This window comes from Triticum dicoccoides, chromosome 5A, assembly GCF_002162155.2.
Source record: "Triticum dicoccoides isolate Atlit2015 ecotype Zavitan chromosome 5A, WEW_v2.0, whole genome shotgun sequence".
Lineage (NCBI taxonomy): Eukaryota > Viridiplantae > Streptophyta > Magnoliopsida > Poales > Poaceae > Triticum > Triticum dicoccoides.
Genome location: NC_041388.1, coordinates 231284326 through 231297706, shown reverse-complemented (window position 1 = coordinate 231297706; position 13381 = coordinate 231284326).

The window sequence follows — 13381 nt, the reverse complement described above, 5'->3', positions numbered from 1 at the left end:
AGGAAGACAGTACAATTGGATGGATTTAAGAATACTAGGAAGTTGGAACAATGATCAGTTGCCCGATGATAAGTTCAAGGACTACAAGTTATGAGATGGGCCATAACCCACAGGCCCCAGGACCTGCCAAGAAGCAAGCACATTCTTGTTGAAGGAAAAACCATGAAAGAAGTTACGATTTTATCGACAGACGATCTTATAGGAGTTACGCAAAACCTGAGAGTTGTGAAGGAACGATAGATGGTTGTTTGGCTTGCAGAATCTATGGATTTATCCAAACTTGGTTCATCGACAAGAGAAATTCTGCAATGCTTGTGAGGATGACCGAGTGTTAGAATGCGAGATTCACTAAAGCATATACAGGGTAATGATTTGGGTGTTGGATGGATTGATCACCATACCGACTTACTCTTATTATTCGCCTTTCTATATGGGATGGTAAATCTGAGTGACTTGCCTATAGTAGAGAGACGACGATATTAAACCTTGTTAAACCTTAGAATTGTATAAGAATTTTTCCCTTGTACATGGCAGCTTTTTGCCAACCGTAGGTTATACGGTGAGGATCAACCCAGACCCATTTCCTGCAGGAGAAACCATAAATTGTTGACCACCATGAGATATCGATAGTTGATTAGTATTGGCGCCAGACCCGTCAGCTAAGAAGACCCAGTCTCGGAATAACCTTACCAGGATGAAAGTATAGAAGAATTGAGGAAAAGGTTATGCCGCTGCCGGAAGAGCCAGAGAAGGAATTATCCTTATGATCTGAGAAAACCGGCCCTGTCAAGAACAAGGATGGAGTATATGAGTATTGATGGGACCGTAACGATGTTTCTAAGGGTGGTAGCACCCCAGACCCCGGAGACGATTGATGAAATTTTGAAGAGACCCCGAACCTAACCGATTTCTTTCTAGCCTCTCCGAATCTCGAGGACGAGATTCACTTTAAGGGTGGTAGGTTTGTAACATCCCAAAATTCTAAATTTTGGAATGTTATAATAAATAGATAGATTTGATTGACTGTCTGAAATTGAGTGAATTCAAAACTTTTTGAAAGTTAAATGAGAGGGAATAAAAGGACTTTCCCAAACTTTCATATTTGCTTTCTGATCTCCATGAATTCAAATTATTTTCAAATACAAAACCCTTGAGCGAAGATGATATGACTTGTTCCATTTAAATTAAATGAAAGGGTATTTGAAAATAATTGAATTTCATTTGGAAATATTTCAATTCATTGCAGCTCAATGATTTTCATGAGAGAAGATAAAATGACTTCTTCAAATTATATGAAATATGAGTTGGGAGTTTCAAAGAATTAAATTCAAAAGTTCTTTTGAATTTATTTTCAATTTGGAGTTATTTGAGTTTTATTCAAATTATTTTTCTCCAAAAAATGAAATATATGGAAATTAGGGTAACATGATTCCCTACAACAGAAAATTGGAGAGAAATAAATTTGAAATTATTTTGATATTTTTAAAATGTTTTTTTGTTGGATATTATTAGAGCAGGAGCACTGTTGGAATTATTAGAATTTGTGTGTATTTTATTTAATGGTATAAAAATATTCATGTCGTAGAAATTCTTTTTCTGAAAATTTTGATATATAATATACCTATATAAATTTTTTATTTTACTTTTGTTATTCGGTTTTCCTTCTATTTCTATTTAAAAAAACTATACGTGCGGCCCATATTTATTTATCGCCTACATGTGCAATATAGTAGCTTCTGGCGCCCCATTGTTTTTTTTCTTCTCTCTTAAATGGGCCAGGCCCAGTCAGCCTTTTTATTTTTTTTTATTTTTTTAAGGGCGAATTTTTGTAAAAAAAAAATACCGCAGCCGCAGCGTGCGCGTGCGGCCGGCCGAAGGCCTTTAGGCCCATGCGATGCGAGCGTTTCTTTTCATCTGTGTTTCGTATATTTTTGTCTACGTTTAGTCCCATATTGCCTAGCCTTTAACCTCTAAGGCTCTTTTCCACAAATAAATATAGATCTATAGAGCCTCCAAAAATCATCCGATTCGGGTTAAATCAATATTTTGGTTTGACTAGATTCATTTAAGAAAAATATATTTCTCCTCTCCGACGCGACTTCTGGAAATTGTCTCCTCTCTCCAAAGTTATCTTTTCTCTGCCTTATAAAGGTATCTTTTTTTGTTTTTTTTCTTCTTATACCTCCGTAGTTTATTATTTTTAGACTAATATGATAAAATAATTAGATTATCAATTAGTATATGTATTTATACATTAGACCCTAGCCCGTAGCTATTTTTCTTCCGTAAAACAGCTTGTCTCTCATTTTTAAAATAGCCATAACTTTTTACTCATTTGTCCAAATCCAACGAAACCAAGGCCCACTTCTTCGTTATGATCTGCTCTATCCAGTAATCCAACTCAAACATGTTTTTGATAAGTTTAAAATTTAAATTAGATCAGATTTGAATTCAAACTTTGTTTGATCATAACTTGAGTTTCGTAGCTCCGTTTGAGTTGATTCTTTTTGCAAATCGAAGCTCTTGACCTAAACTTTTTGATAAGGCCACATTCATATAATTTTGGTACTGTTAGAAATTGTTTTATGTTGCAAGAGTTATTTGCTTGGTTTTGATGTTTTTCGAATTGTCTTCCTCGATCTTTCTGATCTTTTGAGTGATTGCTTATGTGTGGTTACTATTGCTTGCTTACGATAGATTGACCAGAGTGTGACGAGTAGAGCTATCAAGAGTTTTGAGTGCGAATCATCTTCATCAACATTGCAGGCAAGTTCACACTTTGATCATATTCCTTTCATACCCAGTTTTTATGCATTAGTTTCACCCTCAAAGATTGCATGAGTAGGATTGATAACATGTGGGTATTGGGAAGTAGTTGATGAGGTAGAAACCTATTGCCCTGCATTCAAACCTTGGGAGCTACTATTACGTTATGCTTATAGTGCCATGCTATGCTCGTAGACGTGGATTGGGTTTTGAGAGTATTCATGATAGATGTGAGTTTGTTAATTAATGGTTTACTTAAGGTGGCAACTTAAACACACATCTGGGTGGATTGAGGTACCTGGGTATTCCAGGATTGCCTGTCTAGGCACCTGGGTAGACCAGGATTGCCTGTTTTTTTATAGACCGCCACCCAGGCTCAAAGGGATCATGAGATTATTCATACTAGAAACTTCCGTGTGCAGCCACAAGCTATTATGGGCTCTAGCATAGTTGATTAAGTCGTGTGAACTCTTACAGTGGTAGACTAGCAGATGTAGGGGTTGTAGGTGGTACGGTCTACCCATCGTAAGGTGCAAACGCTTCTGAAAGACTATGTCTCGGTCATCCGTTTCTCAAACACCATGTAGTGCGAGAAATCCAATGGAGGAGATCGAGTCTTGTGGGGAAAAGTGCGCAAACCTCTGCAGAGTGTATAAACTAATCATGATTAGCCGTGTCCTTGGTTATGGATGTTTTGAGTATCTAGTACTTGGATTATCATGTGAATCTCATTATGTTACTTTAAATAATTTTGTTGGGTTTAATGATGTTACTTAATTGGGATTGAGAATGCTGTCAACCATTCTCAATGTTCAACAACCACCATGATAGTTAAATAAAATTTATTACTTTGTAGTAGGGAAAAATTGGCTTTTCGCAAAAACCTTATAACCATAGAGCTTTCCACCAGCCAAATATGCATGTAGTGATAGCCTTTATTCATCATTCTCTATGGTGTGAATTTGCCAGTACATTCAATGTACTGACCCTCTGTGGCTGCAACATCTCATGTTGCAGAATTTCTTACGGCAAGTAAGTGATACGTTAGGGTTACGATTTCTACACTCAACTTTGCCATTGGTGTTGATGGGAATCCACAACCTTGTTACTTCCGCTATTTTGGATTGAGGTAATAGTATTTACGTTACTTTACACATGTGATTTACCTCTGTTATAAATCCTCGAGTACTGTGTGTGTCAGCATACCGATCCAGGGATGCCACTTAAGCACAGAGACTTGATCCATTCGGGTCAGGTCGCTACATGGTGGTTGATGAATAAGAAACCCTAAGTAGCCTAGACACCTTAGAAGACTCAAATCCCTCCTCAAGCAACCACTAATGCGATGGGGATCAATATTGGTTAGGTTGCGGAAGTCGATGGTGGTGTAGCGGATGATGTGGTGAAAGCCCTAGGCAAAGATGCCAAAGTTTCAAAAAATTTATGGAGTCAAATGATGTTGGTGTTATTTTTGTGGGAAGGGGGATGTCAAGAGCTTCAAAACAAGCTAAAGAACGTCAAGATCGGAGTTTGGATGAATTAGTTATGGACAAAACAAAAATCAGCCCAAATGGGAAACTACAAGTATCAGACGTCCGAAGATGGTCGGACGACTGGTGGCCGGACGTCCTGGCGGACTCGGAAATCCGTAAATTTGGCTTGGGTTAGGGGTTCCGGATGTTCGGAAAAGGTCGGACGTCTGGTCGTTCCAGGGGCTCCGGACGTCTGTAAAAGGTCGGTCGTCCGGTGGGTCGGGGTCAAGTCAAAATTTCAGATTTGGGACGCGATTTTGGGCGGAATTTGGGGATTTTGGGGTCAAAATAGAGCGGATTTCGTGGATGAAAGATGGGGAAACTTGGGGAAATGCTAGGTCCACTTGAAACCAAGCAAATCTATGGATCAACTCCAATAAAACTTTGTCAAACCAACAAATCACAAAAAATTGAGGCTATTTTTGGTGGGTATTTTCGAAATTGGGGAAGAACACAACTAAATTAGGCTAGAAAACAACGAGGGGAGACTCCGAAATCATGATCAATGTGGCTCTGATACCAAGATGATGTAGGGTAGGAACCCTATGGGTCGATCTTTCATGAAAGGAGCGGATCCCTCTATGAACACGAAGAACACGAGGGGAAAATCACGAGGGGGACACAAGAGAACACTCAAACCAATAAGAATGATCACACAGGCGCTAGATCCATGAACACAAAGGAAGATACAAGATCCAAAGTCAACAACGGATGATACAAGAGGTAACCGGTCTTCTCCGTGAGGAGGTCTTGAAGTTCTTCTCCGCAAGGAGGTCTTGAATCCAAAGGGATCTTCTTCGTAGAGGCCGCGGTCTCTCTCGTGGAGTAGATACAATGTCGATGAGCAATGCTCTATCTCTAAACATGAGCTAAACCAATGCTAACCCTAGAAAGGAGGAGGGAGAGGTCTATTTATAGTCTTAGTGTAAATGGGGGGTGAAGTGAAGGGGTACATGGGCCTCAGCCCGCAACTGGACACAATCAGGGGTCGATCGTCCGGTGGGCATCGGACGTCTAGAGACTCACAGGCGGCCAGACGTCCGGTAGACGTCGGACGTCCGCACGATATGGCTCGGACGCTAGAGTGCTGGATTTCTGGAGGTGGCCGGTCGTCCGGAGGATCTTCAGGCGCCGGACGTCTGGACCCGACTGGTCGTCCGGTGGTTGTAGCTTCTTCGACAGCTCTTCTTCTTACGTGATAGAGGCGGGGGTGTCCCGATCTTTCGATGAGATGATAACTATCGATTTGGTGGAGACGACTTTGACAATCCGACTACAAACGTGCACAACGTTGCGCCTTAGCAATCGCTAAACCAATCTCCTGAGATTACTGACGATGCTGGAAGCACGGTCAGCCTGACCACGAAGGTCTATTCCTGCAAGCAATCGAAGAACAAGCAAGAATATGATAAAGCAATCTGAATATTGCAAATATATATGAAGTATTGTTGGTGGGGATCCGGAAGCGGTCTTGGTCTGGTCGTTGGACACAAACGAAGTACACGAAGTTGCAATGGCTAACTTTTAACTAAACAAATCCCAAGGAAAAGCTACTAGATGGATCTACTTATATAGGAGCAAGGGGTGGCGGCCAAGGAGGTGGGAGGACGTCTCAAGGCAGCCTAAAACTAAATCTAGGTCGTACAAGGCCAATGGGCCCAAGTGGAGGTGATGTAACACCTTTGGACTTGTAGTTTGACTCGGATTCTGCTGCAGCATCAGATTGTTTCGTCCACAACTCAACACTCCGGACGAATTTGAAGGTGATTCCAATTGGGTTGGAAAGTGCACGAAATCTAGTTTCCAAAAAAAAGAATCACCCAATTCGGAGTCCGTATGAAAAACTTGTGTGCGTTTTGAGTCAGGTGTGTCTGTGCAGTCCGAATCTGAATCCAGAACGTGAGAGACTTGGACTCTATCTTCTCTTGGGCCAAAAGTGACGTGAGAGAACTTTTTGGACAGCAAATAAACATCTCTTTCTTCCTTATCTTCATATGTGGATTGTACAAATGTCCCATACACCTGCAATTAGGCAAAACACAAAAGTGTGTGAAGTATTTTTGTTCTGGATAACATAAATAGATTATTGAATAGTTTGCACTAGAAATCACCTGACAAATATGCATATATGCAATATTTTTGATCATATCCAAGGTAGTCATGTCCTCATCATCCTCCCCTTCTTGAAAATAAAGCCGTCCTCGGCGTTGCTTAATCTGAAATGTGGCTAACAAAAGAGACAAGGTGTACATGTTGTATATGTATATGTCATCCATTTTTACTTCCCTTGATTTTTGCATATATGACACATGCATAGATGAGTAACTTGCATAGTTCATAAAATCTAAAGCCAAAAAATTAGCACAAGAAGTAGAAGGCATGAAAATATTGCAACTCAGTTTGCACATATAAGTGAAGCTCTTATTCATTTCAAAAGATTGACAATGTTCATCATTAAACCATCCCAACATTGGTGAATAGACCTTACTTGCATCAAATTTACATGCTACAACATGCTTAAATATGCAAACATGCAATAAGTCATTCAACACAGAATCATCACCAAGATTAGAGGTCATATCAAAATGATTAAACATTGGTTCTTTTGCATCAATAGTTAATTCAATGGGTGCACTCAAAATTGTTGGTATTTCAGTTGTTTGATCACATGGCAAAGTCAAATTATCAACGTAGTCCTCTAAAATAGGTTGTGTGATCAAAGTAGTGGGTAGCTCATCAGATGGTGCATTCAAATTGACAAGGCATTCATCATTCTCATGTAGAGGTGGAAGATCAGTACCTTTGTCATTACCTCTTATGATCAACTCAGATGATGTAGCCACTCTCGGGGGCGATGTGTCACATGGTGGAGGTGATGTAGTCCTGACAACAATGGATGTGGTTGTCATAGTATGCCTAGTAGTTGAAGGAACAATCATATCAACTCTTGGAATGTGCACTGTGCGCTTGTTCTCCTCGTGGCCAACACGTCGTTTTATTTCCTGTTCAGCTTTGCAAGCAAGATGAAACAAATGGTCCATAGGATAACACTCTTCATGAATTAGTATCTCTTGAATATCATGGTTTAATCCTCCCCAAAATCTATCCATAAAATCATCTTCACTTTCTTCTAAAGAGGAATGCAACAAGGTAGTTTGTAAATCATCATAATATTTTGTTACAGTTTCACTACCTTGTTTTAAGTGTTGCAACTTCTTAATCATGTCACGAGTATAATAAGCAGGGACGAAAGTATGTCGCATGGCAAGTTTCAAATCATCCCAAGTAGTAGGTATATAATCAGGGTGTAACCGACAATATTCACTCCATCAAACCAAAGCATAACCAGTGAAAGAACCAACCGCAACCTTAACCTTTTTATGTTCATTGAAATTATGGGAAGCAAATATATTTTTTATGTCGAACTCCCATTCAATATATAAAGCAGGTTTAAAACGGCCATTAAATGGTGGTATAGATACATTAACCTGATCATGTGCATTTGGATGTTTGTGCACCTCTCGTGACGGTTGTGGTATTTGCAAAGGTGGTGGCACGTCTCCCGCGATCGACAAAGCCCATGAATTGACTCTGGATCCTGTCATGATTAGTAGAACAAGAAACAAAACCCAAAAATAATGTTCCTATAACTACTAGGATGTGGTGGTAAAACGCTCACAGTAAAGCAAATATCAATGTCTTACAAGTTCTTACCATGCAGCAGGCGGTGATCGGCAACCAGCCGTGTCAAGTAACTCCGAATATTGAGTAAAGCGATTGCCAGGAGAGCGTACATATACACGGTGTAGAAATATGTGGAGCTGGGTTGGCTATATATGGTAGCAAAAGATTAGCAATAATCAATTCAAAGATGCAATGTTGAATAAACGCTCAACGACGGTACTGTGCTGGTCCTAGGCTAGACCGGACTAGAGACGCGAGCCTAGAACACTAATGAGGTCACGGCATAGCACAACTAGCATCAATGAAGGATACTAAGTAGCTCTTGACAGCAAGATATAAGTGAAGATCACAACGGCAGTGAAGATAATGATAAAAAACAACTGCCAAGCAGGATATACAACAACTCTCTCTCCAACTTTCCTCTTGAAAAGTTTGAGACAATTTTCTGATAAATTCTTTCAAAGAATGCTACTAACTCAAGCTTTCCAATGCAAAAAGAATCACTCAATTCCGAGTTGATATGAGGAGTCAAAGAATTCTAAAACTGGCCTGAAAATTTGGAACAAGTTGTGTTCACGAACTTCGGAGGGCAAAAAGACCTATTTAGAAGCCGATTTTGAGGTGTCAAATATTGAACTAGCTTCTGCAACTATTTAGATGCGGCTCGTCGCTATCTTCAATTTGAGTACTCACGGAGCCAAAACTGACTTCGTATGAGGAAGATACTCCTGTTTTACTCAACAGTGCGCAAAACAGATTCCAATCCGAATTCAGGTACGAGATTGATTCTAGATAGATCCAATTTTTTTTTCTTCTCTCTTTTTTTTCTCACGCCTTTTTTTCTCTTTTTTTTTCTTTATCTTCTTTTTCTCCCTCTTTCCAAGACAAACTAGATAAGATGCAGATTCGATCAGGCGAAGATGTGAGTGACCTCAACTATGATTATGACAATAAGCAGTGCGAAACACATTGTGGAAATTGGTGGATGGGATGGTGGACAGCGGATGGGATAATGATGCAGCGGCTGCGTAACTAATGTGAACAGAACTCGAAACTCTAAAGAAACTAGACACTAAGACCAGCAACTCGACACGGCGATGCAACCGATAATTCAATAATGCAAACAATTAAAAGAAAATTGCAAAGGCTCAGTCTGGCTAGGACAAAGGATGAATAGATCTAACTTTTGTTTTGTGGCTTTTTCTTGGACAATAGGTAAGAAAATAAATCTAATCTAGGAAAAACGAGAAATTCTCACCGAGCAACCTGAAAACTGATACCACTTGATAGAGGCGGGGGTGTCCCGATCTTTCGATGAGATGATAACTATCGATTTGGTGGAGACGACTTTGACAGTCCGACTACAAACGTGCACAACGTTGCGCCTTAGCAATCGCTAAACCAATCTCCTGAGATTACTGACGATGCTGGAAGCACGGTCAGCCTGACCACGAAGGTCTATTCCTGCAAACAATCGAAGAACGAGCAAGAATATGATAAAGCAATCTGAATATTGCAAATATATATGAAGTATTGTTGGTGGGGATCCGGAAGCGGTCTTGGTCTGGTCGTTGGACACAAACGAAGTACACGAAGTTGCAATGGCTAACTTTTAACTAAACAAATCCCAAGGAAAAGCTACTAGATGGATCTACTTATATAGGAGCAAGGGGTGGCGGCCAAGGAGGTGGGAGGACGTCTCAAGGCAGCCTAAAACTAAATCTAGGTCGTACAAGGCCAATGGGCCCAAGTGGAGGTGATGTAACACCTTTGGACTTGTAGTTTGACTCGGATTCTACTGCAGCATCAGATTGTTTCGTCCACAACTCAACACTCCGGACGAATTTGAAGGTGATTCCAATTGGGTTGGAAAGTGCACGAAATCTAGTTTCCAAAAAAAAAGAATCACCCAATTCGGAGTCCGTATGAAAAACTTGTGTGCGTTTTGAGTCAGGTGTGTCTGTGCAGTCCGAATCTGAATCCAGAACGTGAGAGACTTGGACTCTATCTTCTCTTGGGCCAAAAGTGACGTGAGAGAACTTTTTGGACAGCAAATAAACATCTCTTTCTTCCTTATCTTCATATGTGGATTGTACAAATGTCCCATACACCTGCAATTAGGCAAAACACAAAAGTGTGTGAAGTATTTTTGTTCTGGATAACATAAATAGATTATTGAATAGTTTGCACTAGAAATCACCTGACAAATATGCATATATGCAATATTTTTGATCATATCCAAGATAGTCATGTCCTCATCATTACGTCTTCGTTTCCAGGCTTCCCTCGCGGATGCCGTAGTTGTTCATTGGCGCTTGCACTCCTCCTCGTCGTCCGAAGTGTTTTGACAATACCTATGCATGCACACGAGTGGAGTGTCAAGTAGTATAACATCTTCGAAGGGGTCAAGTGAGCACGTGCAAAGGAGATGATTCACCTTTGTGTATGTGAAGTAGAGGTCGCACGTGTCACTTGCCAAACGGACTCTTGACATGCTGATGTCCGTAGGATGCTCCGGATCAACTGTATCCAGGGAAATTCGAACCAAAATTTTTGACGTTCAAACTCAACACACACGGGTTAAGCTATCTGAATCATTTGTGATGTTCACATATCGTACACAGTTCTAAATAAGGGACCGTGTCTGATGACACTTTGCGCGCCAGTTTTTTCACTGAAGCGATTCCAAATTTTCGTCTTCCGCGGAAATATCTACCTCCCCCCTTACCAAAAGCCACATTTTCCCTGTTTCCTCCTTCCTTTTCAAGTTGAAACCTTCACTCCTTGTTTGCAGCACCACCTCCTTGCTGGCGACCCTCCTCCATGCTGCTCGGCCTCGCCTATCTAGGCAGGTAATCCACACCTGACCCCCATCCTCCTTCTCCTTCCACATCCCACATGCCCCGACCGCCGTCGCGACACCTTCCACCCAAATCACCGACCCCTGCACCAAATAAGCGCCACCCTAAGCCATGTTGCCTGCAGTATAGCCAGGATCCCAAGGACCATTTGGCAGCGGAGAAGCAAATCTCGTCCGCACACGCGGATGAGGTCACAATGGCTACCATTCGTGTCGACCCCTAGATCTTGGAGGAGCACCTCGTCGTCGAGGCCATCGTCGATGCCTCGCGCGCTGACGACGCGACGCAGTTGGTTGTGTGGTTCAATTCTGCAATGCGATGTTCAATTGTTGTGGTGCATTATTTTTTTTTGTATACCATGTGAGAAATAAATCTAATTTGGTTGTACTAAATACATGAGAAACAAATACAATTGCTATATTTCCAAGTTGTTAAGCATGCTTGGTTTGGTTAACTGTCTGATCTTCTATTAGGAGTATGTTATATTGTGCAATGTGGTGCCCAGTTAATGTTTGGTTCATTTGTTGTGGTGTTTAGTTAACTGCTTGGTTCAACTCTACACGGAGATGTCCAATTGTCGTGGGTAGAATTTTGTATTGTTGTGCATGTCAGGAATAAATCGAATTTGGCTGCACTTAATACATGAGAAACATATACAAGTGCTATATTTCTTAGTTCTTAATCATGCTTGGTTTGGATAAATTGGTTTTCCATGTGGCTTGAATTAATCTGATGAATCTGCAATGTGCTTATTTTTCATCAACATTTTTTACTGATAGCATGCGAACTCTTACTTAACCTGATGACTTACTACCTTATATGTTTTGCAGGGAAACAATGGGAAGCACTGAGGTTTACAATCGAGGTTAGCACGTGCATGGTCCGTTGTCTAATAGCACATTATTGGGCAATTACATGAACCATTCTAATATTTAGGTTTTTAACAATTTGGTCTTGCACATGTAGGTCCTGCTGTCAGAGGTTTTGACCCACTGTTTGACCCTTTTGGCATATGGGGAAATGAGTTGTCCATGAATATTAGTCAAGTAAAGAAACTCAAAAAGACTGTTAGGATAAAAAAATTAGCAACAAAAAACAAAAAGATCTTTGTCTCACAATGAAGAAGACATCAGTTCACTACAGGATGGTACTAACTATTATACCTTGCCATTTTTTATTCCTTTGCCCCTTTTCCAATATAGAGAAGATATTTACGCACATCCTTGTTTTCAGGCTTTTCCAAAGCAGTTCACTAATGATTACCTCTCAAACCACCTCTATGGTCAGGAGGCGAGGAAGGTATTCATACAACACCCACGGTTCAATATTGAAATGTTCCTGAAGAGGACGAAGGATGGACGGTCAATCATCCACAGGAACTTGCCAAAAGTTACAAAGACCTTCAACATCAATGAAGGCTCAATATTTGCCGTCCGCTTCAGCAGTTTTCCAGATGAGATACATATGTCTATGTACCGTATATGATGCTAATTACGAAAGGTTATAGATGTTGCATGTGAAACTTGGTCCTGGTGTAGTTGTGTAATGGGGTAGCTGAGTGCTGAAGCTATATGATGTTGTACTCTGATGTATTTCAATTATGAAAATGAAATATATTGTGTGCTTAATATGAAATGTCAATTAGATTAATAAATGGATTATGAATAGTCAGATAATTAGCCTGCTAATTGGGTTTTGCTATTGCAAACGGTTGTTCAAAAAATACTATGGGCGATGACCTCAGGCAACGCACATAGTTTCTAGGAATAAACCGTGTTGGATCAATGAACAATCACACATGACTTTCTCTTGAAAACTATTTGCGTTAGGCCACCTTGCGCAAATGTTTACCACATAGAAACTGTGTTTGATGGATAGCCTTTGCCACACAGTTTCTTCTACAGACCATGTGTGACGCATTCTGTAACGCAAACGATTTAACAAGAAAAATTGTGTGTGATGTACCAATGAACGGAAACGTTTTCCTTGGAGCGACCGTGTGGGATGTACATACGAACGAAAATGTTTAGCGGGGACTGACTGTGTGGGATGTACTTGCGACCGGAAACAATTTCACTGTATAATTGTATTTTTTAGCTCTACTGTATGTATTTCCATATTTGAGCACTCGCCGGTCACACACGACCTCATTTTGCCGAGCGTGTGTGCCAGGAGGGCATTCCCCAACGGTTTCTGGATCGTGTGGGAAGGACCCCCCTATCGCCCACACTCACTGGGCGACGGTTCCAAATGCCGTCGCGGAAAGGGGTTAAAAACCGTTTGTATAGGACCGACGCGTACCAGTGGCACTTTGCGATGAAGTTCAAGGGAGGATTTCTCAATCACGAGTGCATCGTCAAGTTCCTCAAGCTCATCCACAAGCTCGACAAGCTCATACATAAGATCGACAAGAACCCCAAGTTCACCAAGAGCAAGAAGACAATGGAAATCCTCCATGGCAAGAGCAACATGAGGTTGACGATCCTCCTTGTCAAGGACGTCATCACCCTCAACCCCAACACAATGAAGAGCAATGCT